The 23415-nt window shown below is 36.9% G+C and overlaps 1 pseudogene; it reads left to right on the top strand.

The window, feature by feature from the left end:
• LOC149174285 (vacuolar-processing enzyme gamma-isozyme-like) overlaps positions 1-15655 on the top strand; it is a 45730-nt pseudogene extending 30075 nt beyond the window's left edge.
• Positions 15656-23415: the final 7760 nt, after the last annotated feature.

The raw sequence follows: 23415 nt of genomic DNA, 5'->3' as shown, positions 1-23415 counted from the left end.
ATATTTCACGCTGTAAAAACCACAAATCCAATGACAAACAATATGTCCACTTGTGAAAGTCTCCATTCTAAATACAATTTTCATGGGTCAAAAAAAGATATTTCACACTGTAAAAACAACAAATCCAATGATAGACAATATGCCCACTTGTGAAAAGTCTCACCACACCACAAATCCAATGACAGACAATATGTCCACTTGTGAAAGTCTCCATTCAAAATATGATTTTCATGGGTCAAAAAAAGATATTTCACACTGTAAAAACCACAAATTCAATGACAGACAATATGCCCACTTGTGAAAGTCTCACCACAAATCCAATGATAGACAATATGTCCACTTGTGAAAGTCTCCATTCTAAATTCGATTTTGATGGTTCTTCAAGAGGTTTCCCTAGCAAATGCAGGTTTTGAGTTTGTAATTAGGAATCACATGGAAGACCCATCCTATGTTGCTATAGGGAATATAGGCTAACCTGCCAAGAATTATGTCAACGTTGTGGCAGCCAAGAAGGAGCTAGAGCATCCATAAATTTGAATGCAGAAGTGTAGACTTGGAAGGGGACTCAAAACTCAACTACGATCAATTAAGGAATCAACAACCTTCCATGAATCATTGGAGGTTGGAGTCCATTGTCATAAATGAAAAGGGTGGCTTCCCTCATCCCCAATTTGGAACTCAAACATGCAAGGAGCAGGAAGGACGGGTGCAACAAGATATCCAGATATGTGGAGCATCCTCTAGGGGGATATGAAAAGACAAACTTCACTTCTTGAATGATGCATATAGGAATAATGTGGGAGGATCAAGGATCTTTAATGATGGAAATTCAAGCCATCAATCCACCTTGCCACAAAATGAATAATTAGGAAGGATCCATCCATCATGGCACTTAAAAAGTGCCTCAGAGGTGTGGAAACCCCTTGATCAAATTAACCATCAATGGAGAATGAAACCTAGAGCCAAGTACGACGAATGAGGTTTATGTGTTAATTCCATGACAAGGAGATAGTTAAGATGCACGCCTCACTATCTCCAACGGTCTACACAAATTCCTAAACTTGTTTTTTCATTCTATGAAACTCTACTTGCATTCTCTCTCTCTCTAATGTGTTAAGTTCGTGACAAGGAGATAGTTAAGATGCACGCCTCCCTATCTCCAACGGTCTACACAAATTCCTAAACTTATGTTTTCTGTTTATGGAACTCTACTCGCATTCTCTCTCTTTGTCTTTCATAATTTTGTCTATCTTTGTCCCTGTTCGAGCCTCTCTCTCTACCATGGAGGATCCTCTCTAGATTACTTTATTGCATTAGTAAAAGAGTGAGTCTGCCTCCCTGTTTGACCGACGTTATTCTTGTGATCGCTATCATGGAGGATCCTATCTAGGTTTCTTGCGTATGATTGACTCTTCCTCTTCCCCCAAACATCTACCACATCTATGTGGCCCTTGGAAGCATCCCTTCCTTATTCCTACCTGAAATAGAATTTTGTTATTCGTTGCCAATACACAGGACGTTGCTACTTCTAGACATAGTTTTGGGAACTATACCTTCTTCTTGGGGTTGGGGAGGATTTTTGGGAGCTATACCATCTCCTTAGGGTTGTGGAGGAGCTTTGGAGCTATACCTTCTGCTTGGGCTTGTCATTCGACATGACCCAATCTTAATCAGAGCGTTGGGTCTCCTTCCTTTGTTGGGGGTATTGTCCTTTTTCTTTGGCATTCCAACCAATTATGTATTATCCACTTTTCATAAATCACTTTTCCCTCTCTGAGTTCGACGACATTCATGATTTCGACTTCAAAGATATCAAGCATTGCTCCAACACTTTACATTTTAGGTTTTTAACCCAAAAGGTTAAGCCTTTCCCTTCCAAAATTGGCCAATAATATTTTTGTTTCAGAATCCAACCCCTCACACTTACAAATTGCTGGAATAAATAAGCCAAACTACAAGGGCCTATTTTTAATAAAAAATAAAAGTGTCTTTTGCAATAATAAATAACAAATTAAAAATAGTTCTCAAAGTGTCAATAGAATCAAATCTGAAATCAGTTGCAAAGTCTTGAATGGTTGGAAGGTTGCTGGAAATAGTTGCAAAGGACCTCAAAGCTACCACTTGTCTTTAATACTGCCAACTATGTCTTGCAAATATGGAATTGTTGATTTAGTGCCAAGTAAATTGGGATGTGATTGTCACATTAGGCCACTCTGTATCAGCAAGACTCAATATGTCCTCTAGATGGCTCATATGTATAACCAAATAATGAAGAAGGTAGAATACTGTGGATGAACAAGGTCACAGTGAAGGGAAACAACAATTTGGGCATGGCAAACACTAAAATCCAGCATTATTGTGAATGTCTGCTTCTCATCTATCCACAGGAGAATATTTGCAATTTTTTTATTTTTATTTTTACAATCATTTTGTAAGCCTTGGATGGCTGGTTAAAGTTTTGAATCTTTATAATAGGCACTTCACACGAAATCATAGATGGAAATTTTGGTTTTTACAATCCTCTTCCTGCAATATGTTACGGCTTGCCTCCCTAAACCTGAATAAATCCACGAACAAACGCAGAACCAGAGACCAACTCTTTGTATCCTAAGATATAACTTAACACTTGGAGTTTCCTGCAATTCTTTCTGGACTCCATGGCTCTTATACCCTGCATCATTTTTCTTATATCCAACAAAACAGGACCCTTACAACAATCTAATATATTTTTAACATGAAATTGAGGGTTTTGAAATAAAGAGATGCAGAATAGAGGAGGACAACTCTGCATGTGCCTCCTCCATATTAGATTCTTTCATTTACCTCACATTCAATAACCCAACAATAGTGCATTCGTGTGAACTAGACGTTATCTCCTTGATCTGGCAGCATTGAATGTTTGAACACCTAGAGGATCAGCCTTTGGCGGTCATGTTGATTAAAATTGAACAATGACGCAGTATTGAAAATAGAAAAAACGTAGTCTATACATTTTCCTTAGCGATTGTCAAACTGCGTGTGCCTTTCCTTTGACACGAATTGGGTGTCCTTGAAAATTTTTAGACAGCTAGATTCATACACTTTGAATGGTCGTCCTAGTTTGGCACTAGAACATAGACAGCTAGAGTTCTGAGTCATAGACTTTTTGTTTGACAACGAAATCCCACTGCTGGGACATAGAGAACCAAACCAGGGTCTCTCAGGTGAGAGCGGAAAAAGTAGACTAAAACTGAGAAAAAAGAAGTTAAGTTGACAATGTGAATTAATTTTTAAGACAAGCTTGTAATTTAGGAAATTGGCATTGTAATTGGTTTGAATCCATGATCAATCCATCAATGGCGTCTCTGTGTTCATATATATTTCTAGAACAGAAGAATGGAACACTAATATTGATCTGTGAATTGAATGGCACTTGCAAACAAACAAGAACAAGGTTGTGGCTTACCTAGAATGCCAAACCCCTTCAGATTCTGATTCACAAATCGCCAAGAAATGCAAGATTCCGCACAAAATGTATACCCTGGCGCTGGTTGCAACGAGTCACCAAGAAATGGAGGATTCCACACAAAATGTACACCCTCGTCCCTATGAGGCTTATTTCTCTCTGGCCTGCTCTCTGTTTAAGGAACTTCACCTGCTACTGGTCAAGGTCTGAGGTCTTTTTTGGCCTCCTCTAGGGCTTCGGTCCCCCCACAAACTCTTGCGCAAGTCCTCAGGCCTTTTGGCTTCCTACAGTGGCCAGATATGAGGTTATTGGGCCACTTTCTAGGGCTTCGATCTGCCCCTTTTGGCTCAGAATAAAATACACCTCAGGAAGAATTTTAGTGGACTTATTTCTGCCTATAAACAAATCCTTGTAGATCTCAGAAAAGAAACAGAACTTTGGCCTTGCTTCTGGACAGACTTTGGCCTCTTCACATGCATAGAACAGACTTCCTTTTGTCCTCTTCAAACTCAAATTCTCCTTGAGATTCTGTTACTCCTTCTTTAGGCTAATGTTCTTCACAAGAATGGATTGTCATATCTTAGATGTGTTCAGACTTCATGGATGCGCTCTAACTAGCCCTCAACCCCACTGGAAAGAGTCGGATTTGTGAACTAAGAAATCCGAGGATTGAAACTAGCAAATTCGCTGGAAAGAGTCAGATTTATGAACTAAGAAATTCGAGGACCGAAACTATACACCATGAAAACCCGATTTGAAAATAATTTTATACACCATGAATACCGTGAAAACAGGGAGTCGTCCTCCATTTGAAAACAAATCTAACCTCTAACCTCCCAAATCACCTCCATTTGAAAACAAATCTAACCTCTAACCTCCCAAATCGCCTCCCAGGACCAAATGGAACCTCACAAACCACTCCCAAACCAGAAAAACCAAAAACAGGGCGATTACAAACGAATTTAACATTGTAAATCAGAAAATCTGGTGATTTTAAGGGAATACAATCTCCCAAACTAGAGGCAAATCTCAAAATCCGACGATTTTAAGGGTTATAGTCTCCCAAACCAGGCGAATCGAGCCAAATGAAGCTTCGCTTGGTTTATCCGCCCTTTTTTATTTTGGGCTAAAATAAAAATAAAATAAAATAAAAAATATTTTTTAAATAAAACTTGGGCTAACTATATGAAAAGGGTGTTTAATAAAAAATTTGCCCCTCCAAAATGCAAAACCCCTTAAATTTCACCTTTGGGCTAAAACTCGCCCCTAAAATTTACCATGGTCTACATAATGCAGGTTGGATAAATCTAACATGTAAGGTAATGAAGCAATTGCTATGTTTCTGGGCAGACAATTAAAAACACATGTCCAACTCAATTTTAGATATATCTACAACTGAATCAGATATGCTTTGATACATTTGGCTATATATGATTTATAATGATAAATAGTTGCATAGGCTTAGGTTAGGCAATAGTTGCATAGGCATAGGGTAGGCATAGGTTCAATAGTGAGATTAAAGGAGTGTGAAGAAGGTCATTAGAATTTTATTAATTTTTATTGCATGCCTCACCTACATAGCATGAATTTGACATAATGAGACTTGATGTACTTTGTTAATGATTTATACCACAAATAAATATATACCACTCTGTGCCCTCTAGACTATATTTTTTAAAGCACCTTTGGCGCAAAGAAGATTTATATAGATCTAAAGATGTGGATATAATGATAGACATAATGATAAACATCTATGCCCATTATATCTTTGTCCATTCTTTGGTCTTCAAGTTACACAGAGATGTCCTTGCAAGGTACTCACATTATGATTATAGGAATAGATAAATTTAAAGATATTATTTATCATATCGATAGTTTGATGAACAATTTTATCATATTTTTTTTTCCCAGTAAGAAAAAAACATTGTTTCTTTTGTATTGATCATTTAAAAAACAGTACATATATCCTGAATATATACCGTGCATGTACATAGGAACCAGATACAACTATCATATTTATTCTATATACAAAAATATGGTTCCAATTGCTCCTTATTATAAAAATATATACATAGTGTTAGTGTCAGTCTTTCTAGCCTTCCTACAGTGATCAAATGTGCTCTTACAAAGTGATTTTGAAGTGTCAAGGTCAAATTTTGTCATTTCAAAGAGTTTTCAAGCAAAATTTGGTCACTAGGCATTAGGTCTAGGGTTTGCCCAAATGTCGGTCTATGTCACCATTCAGCTGAGTTTATCATCATTCAGAGGGTTTTCATTGTCATGTCAGTGTCTAATGAGTCATTTCACACCTTGTTCATGCTTCAGTTGTGCCTAGGCAAGCTCATTTCCCTCTCCTAGGGTTTTGAAGCCAATTTCTCTTGGATGGTCAAGTCACCGGCAAAACTTGTTTCCTGATGTTCATACACCTTCCCCTATCCTTAAAGTACCTTATCAAACACTTCCCATCCCTTAGATCCGCCAAATTCCTCATTTTTGAACAAACCCTAGTTTCTAGCTACAATCTGGCAATTTTCTAGGTTTGGCCTGTGTTTTGCCCTTTTCGACCCCTTCCCCTCACTCAATCTCTGCGATTCCACTTTCCCCTGCTTCCTAACATCCCTCCCCACTCCCAAAAATTTCCCCAAGAATTTAGAAGCCCCCTATCCCCTTCATTTCGCTCCATTTCGACAAAATTCCTTGCTTCACACATCGGGACAAGTCGCACTCAAATGATGTTCCAGAGCAATCAAAGATGAATTTTGGAAATCTGAGAGAGTTTTTTGTCCACAACATGCCAAGGAAGAAAAACCTCTTTCATTTTTTACACAGGTGTCATGGTTTGAGAGAAATGTCAAAAATACCGGCGAGAACGAAGGTGCTCCAAGGACGGTTGGCCAAAGCACAAAAACGAAGGAAAACGCCCGATCCACTCCAAACTTTGGCCAAAGCCTCTTTGACTGAGCATGGTACTTGATTTAGGACTCTCAGCCCAAATTTCAAGAAATTTGGAGAAAATTTTGTCATTTGTGAATTTTTTGTGCAATTTACAGGGTTTGGCCATTGGAATGGTCTCACCCCGGGTGAGACCATTTTGGAGGACTGCTCGGAATTTTGAAAACTTGGCATTTTTGGAAAGGGCATGCAAAGAGAAAAATTACCAATACTTGGGAGAAGCCTGATTTTGAGATTTGAGCCTCAAAAAGCTCAAAATACATCAAAAAAATGACTTTCTGCCCACTTTTTGAGTTGCAGAAAGTGACCTTGGGAGAAATGGTTTTTGAGGGGGCAAAACAACTCCAAATTCAGAAATTCCACTTGGGATGGAAAGTAGACAGACCAAGCTTTCTAATGAGCCATCTTGCACCTGATTTGGATCAGTGGAACCCACTCAAAAGTAGCTGCAAAGGGGCGCGACCATTTGAACAGGGGACGCGACCATTCGAGCCAGCTTTACCAGAATTGACCTTTTTTGTCAAAAAACACTGTTTTGACTATGGTTGACCATTTTTACTTGTAGATGATGGATAAATGTAATATTTTCATGGCACTTTGATAGATTTTATCTCTCTTTACCCTTCTAGAAGCTTCCATGATGTAAAAAGTGAATAATTAATGCATGGATGAGTTAGCTAAGTAATAGAGGCAAGTTGTTGGACTGCCTATTATCTAGTGCTTAGTTTAGAATTAGTTCAAACTGCTCCTAGGAAGCTGAGCTCGACCCCTAGAGGTGGGGAAAGGAGTTAGATGGTCTATATTATGCTCTCTCTTTCTCATTTTCATGGTTGGACTCTTGTGGAAGGAAGCTTTATTGTATATTGTGCATCTATTTCTCCAATTTGAGGCAAGGAAAGCCAGGGTTTTACAGACATCTTTGAGGATTCTTGTGGACTGATATGTTGATGGTGTGTTCTCTACATGTTCTTGTAAGTTTGTTTATGTATTTCATATCTCTCTTATGCTTCTAAATTGGACAGATGAAGTGGTAAAGTTGAATTCATGTTTTAGCATGCTCAGCTTTTTAGTTTGTTCAATTTTAATGTTTTCTACTGTCTAGAGAGGATTCAAAATGTGTGTTTGCCCTCTTTAGCTCCTCCTCTATCATCTCTGATCATCCATCATCAGATTAAAGCATCAGCACTCGCTCCTACCTTGCCCCTTAGATTCCCCTGTGAAAACTGTGCTCAATCCCCGCACCTTGAATTGCACTTCCACCAATTGCCACCAAAACCCCCAAAAATCATCAAATCAAACCCCCTATCAATTTACTAGCCTAAAATCTTTATTTCTATTTGGTCAGCCTAATTATATTATAAGATCTATCAAATCTGACCCGAGAGAGCCTTCTCATACCTCGTAGGGCTAGCTACGAGGTGAAATGGTTTGATGTAGCCTTGAGAGTTTGTCTATCTCAGCCTAGGTGAATTCCAAGCGCTAACATAGTGGCGACCATACTGGGGAGAACCAAATTTGTAAATTGCTCATTGTAGTGTGATTTCTTAAGTCTTAGACGGAGCCTGAAGTTACGCCAGAAGCCTTCGAAAACGCTCTTGTTTTACATCAGCGTTAGTAGATAAACGCTGCTTCAGTCAATCTCCGTGAGCTTGTGAATACGACCACTTCATTTGCATTTTACCCCAGTACATGTATCAAGTTCAGATCTGATTGTTGATAGTGGACAACGATCAGACACTTGAAAGGCTGAAATCATTCACTGGCGACTCCTTTCACTGAAGAATCCAGCAACCTATGCTTCATGGTGACTTCACTGCAGGAAGATCAGTAGCTGTGAGATTTTCAAGATGGACCTAATCGCAAGAAGATATGCTCCCTTGAGCCGAGATCACATCCCTGGTTTTCCAAATAAGATTCCAAAGGTAGATTGGTCAAGGAATTTGCCTATATTTAATGATGATGGTAAGAAGGATGCTGCTCTACATCTAGTTAGATTTCATATGCATATTCGCAAATTCAAGATCGATTTTCCTGAGGATTGCTTGATGAAGATATTCTTGGCCACTCTGGAAGGTAAAGCCCAATCATGGTATGAAAGTTTGCCGCCTGCTTGTATTTACTGTTTAAAGGATTTTCATGCTATGTTCATTGAAAGATATAAGGGCTCATATCCATCATTAAATTTAGTTCAAGACTGTTGCAAGCATGCCTATAGTTTTATTGAAAGCCTTGAGAAGTTTTATGAAGATGATAATTTCATGGATGAAGAGATCATGGAAGCTCTGTATGAGAATCCATTTCAGCAACACACCGAAATCTTAGAGGATACTTGCCAAGATCATCAGGCTGAAGATTTCAATATGGTTGAAAATGAGGAAAGAGCAAACATTGTTTCAGATCTGCCCACAGAAGACAGCAGCATGCAACCCATCAAAGAAATCTCTACTGTTGAGATCATAGACAGAGTTTTGGATTCAGATGTTCATGAACAGCAAGGTGAGATCTTTGTGCAAGTAAGTGATGAATCTCCTTTCAATAGCTCAGTACTAAATGATAGTTTGAATGCCTTGTCATATGAAGATAATTATTGTTTAAGCAAAAGAAACCAAAAGGCATTGTCTCCTTTGTCTGAAGAGGAGATAGATCAGCTTTTGAAAGGTCTTGTTACAGCCCAAGCTACAGCAGATTTGCAATGCACACATAGTCAGGAAAGTGTTGGGGAAACTTCTTCCTTTGTTGAAAAAGATGATTGTCTTGTAGATCAGCAAATAGATAATGTTTTCTTTCACAAAGATGATAATCCGGCTGTCATATCATTTGAAGATGACCTACCATACTGTCAAACTACCGCAGATCATAGCATTCAGGATTCCATTTCAGATTCTTCCTCATATGTTTCATGTGCTGAAATGTTTTTCCAAGAAGAGATCTGCTCATCCGTTTGTTCAGAGATTTTTGAAGCCCATGAGCATACTTTTACTGAAGCACATGATGAAGACAGATCAGAGTTTGAAACAAAGGATACCTTGTTCTTTCAGCAGGAGGTGGCAGTGGCAAATCTTCATGTTTTTCACGATCCTCTAGTAAGTTTGTTGCAACCAGCAGTGATAGTGTTTATTGCAGTGTTCAGTGATGAAGGAGATCATGGTCAGCTATGTTTTTGGATGCCCGGTTACCAGTATCTATTGTTGATCATGCGATCTGATTGGGAGAATCAATCAAGAAGGCATCTGCTTGATTGGTTGCATTGGCATTTTGATATAGTTTGATGTATATAGTCTTGTAAGAAACACCGGTGGTTGTCATCATGATTTCAAATCTTGATGGACTGCTGCCCTTCAAAAAGCTTTGTAAAGTTCTGTTTTAAGTCGGTCATGAGTCATTTGTGTTTGGTCTATTGAGTGAGTTTTTTCAAGTTATTTCAGTTTGCCATCGAGTCGGTTTGAGTCAAGTTTCAGTTAGGTTTCAGTCAAGTTTTCATTCAATAAATGTGTCAAAGTTTTGTGTCAAAGGTGTAAATCATGACTCCATCGCCCAATGGTTGCAAGCACTGGTCTGCTCTCCCAGATGTCTAAGGTTCTTGGCACCTCCAAGGAGCTACCATCCCCATTGGAGCCAATGTTAGTGTCAGTCTTTCCAGCCTTCCTACAGTGATCAAATGTGCTCTTACAAAGTGATTTTGAAGTGTCAAGGTCAAATTTTGTCATTTCAAAGAGTTTTCAAGCAAAATTTGGTCACTAGGCATTAGGTCTAGGGTTTGCCCAAATGTCGGTCTATGTCACCATTCAGCTGAGTTTATCATCATTCAGAGGGTTTTCATTGTCATGTCAGTGTCTAATGAGTCATTTCACACCTTGTTCATGCTTCAGTTGTGCCTAGGCAAGCTCATTTCCCTCTCCTAGGGTTTTGAAGCCAATTTCTCTTGGATGGTCAAGTCACCGGCAAAACTTGTTTCCTGATGTTCATACACCTTCCCCTATCCTTAAAGTACCTTATCAAACACTTCCCATCCCTTAGATCCGCCAAATTCCTCATTTTTGAACAAACCCTAGTTTCTAGCTACAATCTGGCAATTTTCTAGGTTTGGCCTGTGTTTTGCCCTTTTCGACCCCTTCCCCTCACTCAATCTCTGCGATTCCACTTTCCCCTGCTTCCTAACATCCCTCCCCACTCCCAAAAATTTCCCCAAGAATTTAGAAGCCCCCTATCCCCTTCATTTCGCTCCATTTCGACAAAATTCCTTGCTTCACACATCGGGACAAGTCGCACTCAAATGATGTTCCAGAGCAATCAAAGATGAATTTTGGAAATCTGAGAGAGTTTTTTGTCCACAACATGCCAAGGAAGAAAAACCTCTTTCATTTTTTACACAGGTGTCATGGTTTGAGAGAAATGTCAAAAATACCGGCGAAAACGAAGGTGCTCCAAGGACGGTTGGCCAAAGCACAAAAACGAAGGAAAACGCCCGATCCACTCCAAACTTTGGCCAAAGCCTCTTTGACTGAGCATGGTACTTGATTTAGGACTCTCAGCCCAAATTTTAAGAAATTTGGAAAAAATTTTGTCATTTGTGAATTTTTTGTGCAATTTACAGGGTTTGGCCATTGGAATGGTCTCACCCCGGGTGAGACCATTTTGGAGGACTGCTCGGAATTTTGAAAACTTGGCATTTTTGGAAAGGGCATGCAAAGAGAAAAATTACCAATACTTGGGAGAAGCCTGATTTTGAGATTTGAGCCTCAAAAAGCTCAAAATACATCAAAAAAATGACTTTCTGCCCACTTTTTGAGTTGCAGAAAGTGACCTTGGGAGAAATGGTTTTTGAGGGGGCAAAACAGCTCCAAATTCAGAAATTCCACTTGGGATGGAAAGTAGACAGACCAAGCTTTCTAATGAGCCATCTTGCACCTGATTTGGATCAGTGGAACCCACTCAAAAGTAGCTGCAAAGGGGCGCGACCATTTGAACAGGGGACGCGACCATTCGAGCCAGCTTTACCAGAATTGACCTTTTTTGTCAAAAAACACTGTTTTGACTATGGTTGACCATTTTTACTTGTAGATGATGGATAAATGTAATATTTTCATGGCACTTTGATAGATTTTATCTCTCTTTACCCTTCTAGAAGCTTCCATGATGTAAAAAGTGAATAATTAATGCATGGATGAGTTAGCTAAGTAATAGAGGCAAGTTGTTGGACTGCCTATTATCTAGTGCTTAGTTTAGAATTAGTTCAAACTGCTCCTAGGAAGCTGAGCTCGACCCCTAGAGGTGGGGAAAGGAGTTAGATGGTCTATATTATGCTCTCTCTTTCTCATTTTCATGGTTGGACTCTTGTGGAAGGAAGCTTTATTGTATATTGTGCATCTATTTCTCCAATTTGAGGCAAGGAAAGCCAGGGTTTTACAGACATCTTTGAGGATTCTTGTGGACTGATATGTTGATGGTGTGTTCTCTACATGTTCTTGTAAGTTTGTTTATGTATTTCATATCTCTCTTATGCTTCTAAATTGGACAGATGAAGTGGTAAAGTTGAATTCATGTTTTAGCATGCTCAGCTTTTTAGTTTGTTCAATTTTAATGTTTTCTACTGTCTAGAGAGGATTCAAAATGTGTGTTTGCCCTCTTTAGCTCCTCCTCTATCATCTCTGATCATCCATCATCAGATTAAAGCATCAGCACTCGCTCCTACCTTGCCCCTTAGATTCCCCTGTGAAAACTGTGCTCAATCCCCGCACCTTGAATTGCACTTCCACCAATTGCCACCAAAACCCCCAAAAATCATCAAATCAAACCCCCTATCAATTTACTAGCCTAAAATCTTTATTTCTATTTGGTCAGCCTAATTATATTATAAGATCTATCAAATCTGACCCGAGAGAGCCTTCTCATACCTCGTAGGGCTAGCTACGAGGTGAAATGGTTTGATGTAGCCTTGAGAGTTTGTCTATCTCAGCCTAGGTGAATTCCAAGCGCTAACACATAGATCCATACTGCAATTTATGTTACTCAAAACTTTAGCATAACTCTGCTAGGTGTCGAATCACTTGTTTACAGGCTCATGTTTGCCATGCATATCAAATCCTTAAAAGAGGCGGACTGAAAGATGAGAATATTATTGTGTTTATGTATGATGACATCGCCAATGATCCTGAAAATCCTCGACCATGGATTATTATCAACAGTCCTAAAGTCAGTGATGTGTATGCAGGAGTTCCCAAGGTGAGTGCCCATTTTGAGGAGTTCAATCAATTACTTTCTGCCAGATTGTGTTTTTGCTTCTAATTGTGAGATACCATGTCATGTAGGACTACACAGGCGAGGAAGAAACTGTAGATAACTTCTTTGATGTTATCCTTGGAGATAAGGCCTCCGTAAAAGGTGGTAGTGGAAAGGTTGTTAACAGTGGTCCTAATGATCATATTTTCATTTACTACGTCGGCCATGGAAGACCGGGAGTGTTCGGTGAGTAGTAGAACAAGATGTACTCTAGCATGTACTGTGTTAGTGTTTACTTGGTCAGTGTTTGTGATTATAGTTGTATTGTTAAACCATCCAAAACTTTAGCTAAAATGTAATTATAATTTGGTAAACCATGAGAACAATTTTGAAGAGAATTTTTATTTGCAAAATCTATTTTTGAAACTTTTTTCAAAACTTATTCAAGTTGTATATAACATCTATAGCTTTTCAACCTAACCTTAGAAGATCGGTCAATTCACTTTCTTGTTTTGTAAAAATTTACTTACTTGGTTATTTTATTATAAAATTAAATCTGTGGTTTATTGCTCATACACAACATTCTTCTGTGCTCTTCAAGATCTATTCACAAGTTTTCCTGAAATGAGTTGCAGAGATGCCTAGTTGTCCTTTTCTCTATGCACCTGATTTTATCAATGTATTGAAGAAGAAACATGCTGCTGACAGTTACAAACAGATGGTAAGTAACACTTAAACTAATTGTCATTTTCTGCTTTTTAAATTTTCAGGTTTCATGCTGGAAGTGTGTACACACAACTACCAGATTTTTGAGCTTGTATGAATTTTCTATATCCTAATAAACTACACCACATCCGAGCATGAGATGCAGAGTTTCTTTCAAAAGGGAACCCAACATATAATGTCGTGAAAGTTTGTTTTAGACAATTTCAGTCAATCTTTTTTCAAGACCTGATATAATATGTTTCAGGCATCAGGTAATTTATGTTCAGGCATGTGAAAGTGGAAGCATTTTTTACGGTCTACTTCCAAAGGGTATGAATGTATATGTTACAACAGCATCCAATCCAACAGAAGACAGTTGGGAAACCTACTGTCCTGGAGATGACCCCTCTCCTCCTCCTCCTGAATATGACGTCTGCATTGGAGACATGTATAGTGTAGCTTGGATGGAAGACAGGTTTGGCTGTGGTGATGAGACACTTTTGAATCTCAATTTTGATTGTCCCCATTGAAAGACTTTCACTAGGGGTCTGTATAATGACTTACCTTTTCTGTTGGCAATGAAGTGCATAATACGATGAAGGAAACCTTAGAGCGGCAATATGTAGTACTTACTAAGCGTATTCAAAGGCCCCTTATCTTTGTATTTTGCATACTTGATAGCAGATCTTATAAATTTATAGAATGATGTCTGACAAAATATTAGATGTGGTTTTTATTGCAGTAAATACAATTATTATGTCATATGAGTACTTTCTGATGATGCACATAAGATGGTCTACTCATTCCAAATCCCCTCCCCTTTACATACTTGTAGATAAATCACGGCCTCGAGAGCTCCCCAACCTTCACCTGCTCCTTCTTTGCTATGACTTCTTTGAAACCGGATATTTATACACCAAAATCTAGTATTATTCTGTTGTTTTCTGTGGCTGTAGTTACTCTATTAAATTGTAGAACCACTTTCTGCATGCACCTAATATAATAGTTTTCTTTCACAGACAATTACTATTATTGAATTTTCCCACATCCAGTACCATGCAGTGGTCTATATTCTTCCATTAATGGCACATATCTAGTTACATAAAAGTACATGTAGTATATCTCAACTAAGTAAAATTTACTAATATAATTATTCAACTCTGTCTCATAGTAAATTGCATATTTGAACTTATTTCAGTGTGTTGTTTTTTTATTATTATTATTTTAATATTTAATGTTGATAGGCATGCATTTTATAGGTGAAGGAAAGGACATCCATTAATGACACCTATATATTGGGTTCCCATGTGATGCAATATGGTGACATACCCATCACTGAGGAGCCATTGTTCTTGCACATAGGATTTGACCCTACAAATACTCATGCCACCTTTGAGCATAGTTTGCCACAATATTTGAGAGAGAAGGACTTGGCAGGTATAAATCAATGGGATGCATATCTTCTCTACCTATGGCAAAAGGCCAGTAAAGATTACTTTCTTCAATTGTCAAAAGTAGTATCAAATTAAGTCTCATAATATAAAATTGCTTTGGCAATCCAACTCTAGTTACATGATTCACTTTGTGAAAAGCAGTATCAAATTAAGTTTCACAATATGAAATTGTTTTGGCAATCCAACACTTACATGATTCACTTTGTTATGAAACATGACTTTACAATAATTTATAATAATATCGGGGTTACTCTGTTCAGTGTTTATATTTTCTTATTAAATGAAATATAGGGAAGATTTTAGACCATCAGTGTTACTATCTTTAAGAAAAGAAATTGATATCCTCCTTACTTGCAGTATAAAAAATCCAAGCTAGATTCCACATAAAAGTTGGAAGCTTAACAAGAATTGATTGAAGCCATGGCACATCGACTACATTTGGACAAAAGCATAAACTTCATTGGAGAATTTTTATTTGGATCAGAAATGGGTACTGCAGTGTTGAAGGTTGTGCGACCATCCGGGGAACTTTTGGTTGATGATTGGGACTGCCTTGAAACCATGGTAATATTTAAATGTTAGAGGGTAATATGTATCTCCCCTGCTCTGCAACCTACAATATTGTAGAACGAGGGCATTAGAATTGTTCAAGGACTGTTTGCAGCATATTCCTTGTAAATATCTAACACTAACATTGATAAGTAGTTCCTAACCCTAGTGATAGGGTATAAAGTATCTTCCAAATTTTATCCCATACAAATATTAATGCTAGCTATTAATATTGCTTGAATATATGATAGGTAAGAACATTTGAATTCCATTGTGGTTCACTTTCTCACTATGGAATGAAACACATGCGTGCTCTGGTAAATATTTGTAACAACAGGGTTAGTGTGGATACCATGGTTGAAGTTTGTGCAAAGACGTGCACATACAAAAATCCCATTTGAGAAATGTAAATCACTCCAAGTTGGTTATAGTACTTAGTTACTTCATATGAATTAGGTGGGATTTCCAGGCATATTTGAATGTCTGAAAATTTAGATTTGATAGATATATCCTATACATATTATAATATTGTGCTCTTGGTAGATGTAACCCAGTTTTTGTGTTTTTATATTATTCAAGTGAATCAATTGATGTTGCCATCATGGCAATATTGCTATTTGGAATTTTAGCTTTTGGTTGTGTGGCTAGATTCAAGGTCCAAATTTGTAATATATCAAGTGGTGATAGAGGCTGGGAGTAGAGGAAGATTACAACTTCCTTGGGTGTACTGAAATGTTTAAATACATAATTTGATATTACATGACTACCTTCAACTCATGTCGTGATAGTTATTTTTTATTGTAAAAATATGTAATCCCTATAGAGTATAAGATTATGTAAAAGCTTATATATTTACATGAGTAGACTTATTATTAACGATTTCCATCAAGAAATCGGTGGGAAGTTTAACTAGTTCTGGACAACAACCTTGCATTCATTATTCAGATGAAAAACCATTTTCCATGGGGGAATGGGTGGAGATAGAATTATTGTTGTGATTATCATCGTTTGGGGGAAAATGTTTGTGTTGAAAAAAAAGACCATATATATTGCTACTCATGGCATGTTGTTGTGCCTATGCACTACTAAATTTAGAGTTATACCCACAAGTTCCCATTCAAAAGGTCTTGCCTCTTCTTCTTGTTTCCTTTTCTATATTGCTCGAATCCTTTCCTTTACTGTGTGAAGTTAGCACCCTGTATGCATCCACAAAAGTTGTTCGCCTAAGTCCAAAGACAATGGCAAGGAAAATAATGAAGCAACAATAGACAATGATGTAAGACTAGCTCAAATTATGGAAGGAATGTGTAGATGCCTTGAAGGATATCTGAGGAACAAAGGAAAACTTTTCAAGAAAAATAATATAACTATGCATTAGGCTTTTGAAAAATATTTTTATGGGTTATTGAGAATGAAGATCTATGCGTTAATTAGTCTAATCCTTGGAAAAGATTTTTGTGGGTTTTTGGAATGAACAAAAGATAACTATATTAACTTTTTCGAAAATACTTGCACAATTCTTGTGCGTACAAATGTAGGTTAAATATATTTATTTTGTTGGAAAGCTTTGTTGTGCATTTCTTAAGAAAACTTTCATGGCTTACATGTGGAAAATAAATAAATTACCTATGTTTTTTCTTGAAAATATTATATATGAACCTTGCACATAAAAAGAAAAAGAAGCAATCATATTTTTTTGTAGTAGAATGCATTCAAACCCTAAATAAAAAGATAAAGAAAATATGTTATTTTAATTGGAAAAGATTGTATGGAATTAAAGTGTAGAAAGCTAGAGTACTTATTGAAAAAAATATATGTGCATGAAAGAATGACTATTGTGTTAGACTTCTTGAAAATAAATAGTGGCTTTATGCATAGAAAAACAATAGCTATTATGAAAAGGAATAAGAATTTTTATGCATAGGAAAAATAACTATATGCTAATTTACTTTTGGTAAAAGGTGTATTTGTATACACAAAAAGAATAGCTATTGTGCATTTGAATTCTTGATAACAAATATATGTTTGCATGCATGGATAGAAAAACTATTGAGTTAGATTTCTTTAAAATAACAGTAATTATTTTTAGTTTCTTGAAAAGAAGAGCATGTGCTTATAGGTACATAAATAACAATTATATTTCTAAGCTCTTGGAAAAGAACATATGTGAGATGCACAAAATTATAGCCATCATGTAAAATTTCTCTTAGAAAGAATGTGTTTATTTTATTACCATCTTGAAAAAAGAAAAGTGTGTTTGCATGCATGTAAGAGTGGTTGCTATGAATTTGATCCATTGAAAAAGAAATGTGTTTTTGGAATGCAATATTATGTTAGGTTTACTTTGGAAAGATTATGTTTCCATGCAAGATTATGCTAGCTTTCTTTTGGAAAGATTATGCATTTGCATACAAGAGTGTGTTAGCCTTCTTTTGGAAAGATTATGCATTTGCATGCAAGATTATGTTCGCATCCTTTTGAGAAAGGATTATGTATCTACATGTAGGAATAAAAACTATTGGGAAAATTTTATGTATTCGCATGAATAACCATAGCTAATGTGTTAGGTTCCTTTAAGGGATGTTGTAGTGGTTTTCTTTGGAAAATATTGAGACTTATGTGAGGGGAATAATAGTTAATGTGGTATGTATCTTAGAGATATTTTCCCTCTTCTTATGCTAATAGGGGGTAATAACCATGGTGGTTCTTTAATATTTTTGTGTTTTGTGGGTAAACGTAGTTGTTCACTTCTTGTGATAGATGGGGACAAGTGAGCATGGTTTGGATATATTTATGTATTTAATTACACATGCGAGTCAATTATGGACACACATATGTCATAACCATACACATCTAGAAATGAATATGCACACTTTGATAGTTAACTTATTTTAATTAATATATAGTATTGTTAAATAATAAATAGCATGTTATTTTGTTTTTGTTTTATGAATGCACATTAATAGATGATGAAGCATCACTAATAAAGATATGTTATTAGTTTAATCACTATTTGATCTAATCATGATATTAAATTTCACTGACAAGTTGCAGGAAAAGACTGTGACGTAAACAAAAGATGGATTATGTTTAACATTACGGCAATAAGTAAACTAGTGGTCTACATAGATTGAAAGAATGTTAGTTGTAGGATAATCCATTGATAGGAAGAATGAGACCTGAAGACCCAATGTTAAAGGATTTGTGAGTAAATGATATCACGATAATTGTAATAGCATCTAGTTAGTTATGTTGTATTTAAGATTATATTTCTTTGTAATATTTTATGAAAATGGTCAAGGGATGGACTCAGGGTTTAATAAAATTAAACGTTTGCTAGTTTTCGCCATACGGGTTTCAAGGGTATATCTGTGTCCAATGATGTGTTTTCCTTTTGTGTCATTCTAATGATGTTGATTCCTTGCATGACACGACATTTAGTTTATCATGTCTTTAACTAATCTAGTTAAAAGAATAACATAAATGATGCAAGGTTACATTAGGAATTTTATCTTAATATACTGAAACAATGGTTGTTAATGGTTATGTAACTTATTTTTCCTTTACTAAAGTTACTCTATGTAACAATGAATAATCTACCTAATGGGTAATGAAGAAATATGGGAAAGTGAATTCAGATAATTACATGATGTAAATTATGTAAAAAAATTGTAATCCTAACTTAATTTTATGCAAGATTATGAGAGGATGTTGTAAAATCTCTCTTAACATATAGATGGAATCATCAAAATTTTGCACTAAAAATTGCCCTTCATCAATTTGAACTAAATTGAAATTAAATGATAATTTTGATTTTATATTGGCATTGGTAAGTAATCTAGGCTCTGTTTTCCAAATGGATACATGCTACTGTGCAACTAGACCCTACTGATAGTAGTAGATACGCTTTGTTTGGAACAAACACAGAAAGCATGCATTAATCATCTCATATGATGTTTAATAATTGAAACGCATCCCTAACCTTGCATTGCAATAAAAATCAAACTTAAATAAGACATATAAGGGTAATTTTTTGTTACATGATAACTAAAACTTACAACAATGGTTGAAGGTATGTATAAGATGGATATGCTACAATTTTTCCTCAATGGTTTATGTTGATTGAAATGTAAGGTCTCATATGTTCGAATATAAATGAATATCTTTCTATGTGGGTTGGGGATGCTTGCGTTGAATATCGAAAAGAAAAGAGAAATAATTGCAATGCATTTTTATTTGTATTTATGAATATTATATAAAATTGTCATATAAGTTATGATATATCATGGTAAAGTAATAGTTCTCTCATAATTATGGGTAATTGGTTACTAGGTTAGTATGGAAAATATCGTTTATACCATGTATTGTGTTGGTATTTGTCTGTGAAATAATAATATAATAAAATTATTCTTACTATATTTTTTTAAATGATAATCTATTCTTTTTAACAGCCATAAAATTGTATTTTTTATATGTTTTAAAATTTCAATTTTGAATAAAATATCTATTTTCATATATGTATATATATACATATAACTTTTACAATTATAAAATACATCTTATTATTATTAACATTTTTTAAATTGATATTAATGGTATTATTATAATTTTTTAATCCTTATTGAAGTAACTTTAAAAACATACATAAGTCAAATCCTTAATAACAACAACTTCTCAATTCCCCACCACGGATGAAAATTCATGCCTTCTCAAATGATCATGCAAAACCATCAAAGCTCTAATATCCGTATGGCTAATTCAAAGTTAAGTGCATATTGGTGTGAGTGGCTGTATTACTTTGTTGTATGCATAATCCTTTGAGTCCAACATTGGTAGAATTCCTGCTGCGTCATCTATAGTATAATCATGTAAGAGTATTATGAGCATTTAGGGTGGTTTGAGGTAAGATGGTGTGAGTGCGATGTCATGGCTAGCTCACTTGCTTCTCTTATGATATTAACAAGTTGGGTTGTGCTCAGACAAGTGCATCTTCAAACGTAGCTGAGCTCATGTCTCCTCCTCATCATGCCCACATTATTAGTCATCTCTTTGCATTCCCTTACACACCCCTTCATTGTTTTGCACGGGTCCTCGAGAAGCTCACGACAGACTCATACTACTCATTCCACAATGAACGCCATTCTGAAAGAACGTGCTCGGATTGGAACCATATGATGAGAAGAATGGCCACACAGTTGTCCGAAGGCACGTGGTCAATGAACACGCTGAGCCCAATGTTGAAGATGAAGAAAATGTTGCATCTTATGAAGCCCCAATTACTGGGCATACAGTAAATATGTATCAATGTTCATGCACAACCCACTAGACCACCACCGAGAAGGAGCCTCTAAGTGATGGTCCGACCCCGAAGCAGAAGAATTGGTACAACTTGAGGAGTTAAGGTTCCCCACTATGATTGAGATACCGAGAGACAAATTAAGAAAATACATATTAAGGACAATAGATACTTCGGTCAACTCAACACAAAAAAACTCAGAGAAAATCCGAGAAGACAACTACAACAAAGAGTGTTTCGACGGGCAACAAAGACAAAAGTAGTCTCTCGGAAACCACAAACACAAGTCTACCCCCGGACACCTCAGTGAGTCTCCCCACTTTGGATTAAAAAATCATAGAAGACATGAAGAAGACTCGTGCAAACATATCTCTGGATTAGTTAACCAATATCACGAGTCAGCAGGACCATCTTCTACTTGCACTTGAGCAGACTTCCACCTGTGATGCTACCTCTTCCAGCAAGGGAATAAGTAAGTCTCCTGACACACTCACATCCATGCTCAACACGTTATGTATGGAGGAGGCGAACTCACTCTATCCACCTTTCATGTTATCATTCGAAATATTCAATTTCAATGTCCACATTTGTTCGATTGATTTTGGCGCATCAGTTAATGTCATGCCACTCTCAATCATGAAGAATATCAATGCCCAATGGAGAAAGACAACTGCGCAAATCATCCAACTTGATAAAACATGTGTGCCAACAATTTGCAAACTTCGGGATGTGATCATCTAGTGATTGTCTGACGGACGATTTCATCAATGCATCAATATTATGATTGTGGATATCCCAAAAGCATACAGCATATTGCTTAGTAGAGACTAGTCAAGCAAATTACAAGGATACTTTGAAATTGACTTGTCACACTTATGGCTTCCGTACCAGGGTAGAAACAACCAGATCTTGGTTTTGTCAGAAAGATACATGAGGCAGAATATGACTCCCTTGAATGGAGAAAATGCTACATTAGCTTTCACAGAACTTATGTTCAGCAAATTGATTTCAGGAGACATAGTTGGGGTGCTATCTTACACAACCATCCCCAACCCCACCAGACACAGTTGGGTCTCCTTCCATGCCCAACTGTTGAAAATAAAACTTATATAGTACATTGTAATAGTAGTAGTAGTGATAGTAGTACTAGTGTGGCAAGCAGTATTTGTACAGATGATATGTGGAACATGTACTTTGATGGTTCCAAGACGTAGAAGGGCTCTGGAGTCAGTTGTGTTTTAACAGACCCGCTGCAGAGGAAACAGTTAATATCTATCTCCTTGGACTTTGAGTGCACGAACAACACCACCGAATATGAAACTCTTGTCTTGGGCTTACAAAAAGCCATCAACCTCAATGTTATTGTGCTAAATTGGTAGGTGACTCAGAGATTGTGGTGCATCAGGTACGTAACACCATACACTGTGTGTCACCCTGTCTTAAATGTTATCAACAAGAGATACTACATTTCATGGCCAACGTTGACATATTCAAAAATGTAGTGAAGGATGAGGATGAGCACGAGCAATCTCTACACGACGCAGTTGATGCAAGCAAAGGAAACTTCGTCCCCAAGGGTGTGGTATCACTTGAGAAGATGTATGACTTCCAGAATCTCTTTCAGGGACTTGTCAATGTTAAAACCCATAGTTCTATATTGTTGCACGAACATATTAATCTGGGAAACTGATAAGGATCAGAAGTTTGTGAATCTCGGTACGTGTTGCACACCTCAAGAGCGAAAAGGTTTCACCTGCCTCTTTAAGCAGTACCGAGATGTATTGGCATGGATGTACGACGACCTCAAGACATACGACACGCGAATCATCCAGCATTTCATACCAATCAAGGAAGGGGCCAAGCCTTTTCAACAGAAGCTAAGGAAAGTTCATCCTTCGCTTGAGCCCCTCATACATAAAGAATTGGCCAAGTTGTTGGATGCTTGGATCATTTACAAAGTTCAACATTCCACATGGGTTTCCAATTTTGTCCCTGTTAGAAGGAAGTCCGGGGAAATCTGCCTATGCATAGATTTCTATAACCTCAACCACACCTTGGACAAGGACAACCACCCAGTGCCGTCCATTGAGCATATACTGCAGATAGTATATGGATCAAACATGTTTTCTTTTCTTGACGACTTCTCAAGATACAAATAGGTTCTGGTAGCATAGCCTAATCTATTCACAGTCCACGAGAAGCTTGACCAACACACATATCGTCTTCAATCACTTGACGGGAAGATTGACACTCTCCCTGTCAATGGCCAAGACTTAAAATGTTATTTTCAATGATCTTGGGTTGTGCCTCGTGCTATGTACATATCATTTTCATTGCTTGATTAGTTGATTTGTTTTTTGTTCTATTTTCCTTACAATTTTTCTATTTTTCTTTTGTAAATAGGTGTTGTCCCACACTGCGTTTTGGCTTCTGAATGTGTATGTGGCTGAAGTTAAAAGAGTCTTGTGACATTGAAGAAATTGGCCAGTCTCATGTCTGTCTTCTTTGTGTTTCGTTGTAACTTTTGGCCAATGAATTCTTAACGGAAAATACCATCCGTCTGCAAGGAGAGTTTTAGTTAAACCATGAACTTGTGTCTAGTTTGGGAAACCTCATGCCTATACTCAGTCTTCTGCTCTGTTGTGTTCAAGCTTATCTAACTAGTATAAATGGAGAAGGATAAAATCTAAATGAGAAAACCTAAACCAGAGGTCTTTACATGATTCTTTGAAGGAACAACCTCTCCTTCTCTCAATAAGTCAAGATCCCTCTTCCACCCTGAAAATAAATAAGTG

The sequence above is a fragment of the Pinus tabuliformis genome, chromosome 4_1 (genome assembly GCF_031772625.1).
Source record: "Pinus tabuliformis cultivar Carrire ecotype Pingquan chromosome 4_1, CPIR1, whole genome shotgun sequence".
Taxonomy (NCBI): Eukaryota; Viridiplantae; Streptophyta; class Pinopsida; order Pinales; family Pinaceae; genus Pinus; species Pinus tabuliformis.
The sequence above is the reverse complement of the archived record's forward strand: the minus strand, read 5'-3'. Positions and strand labels throughout refer to the sequence as shown.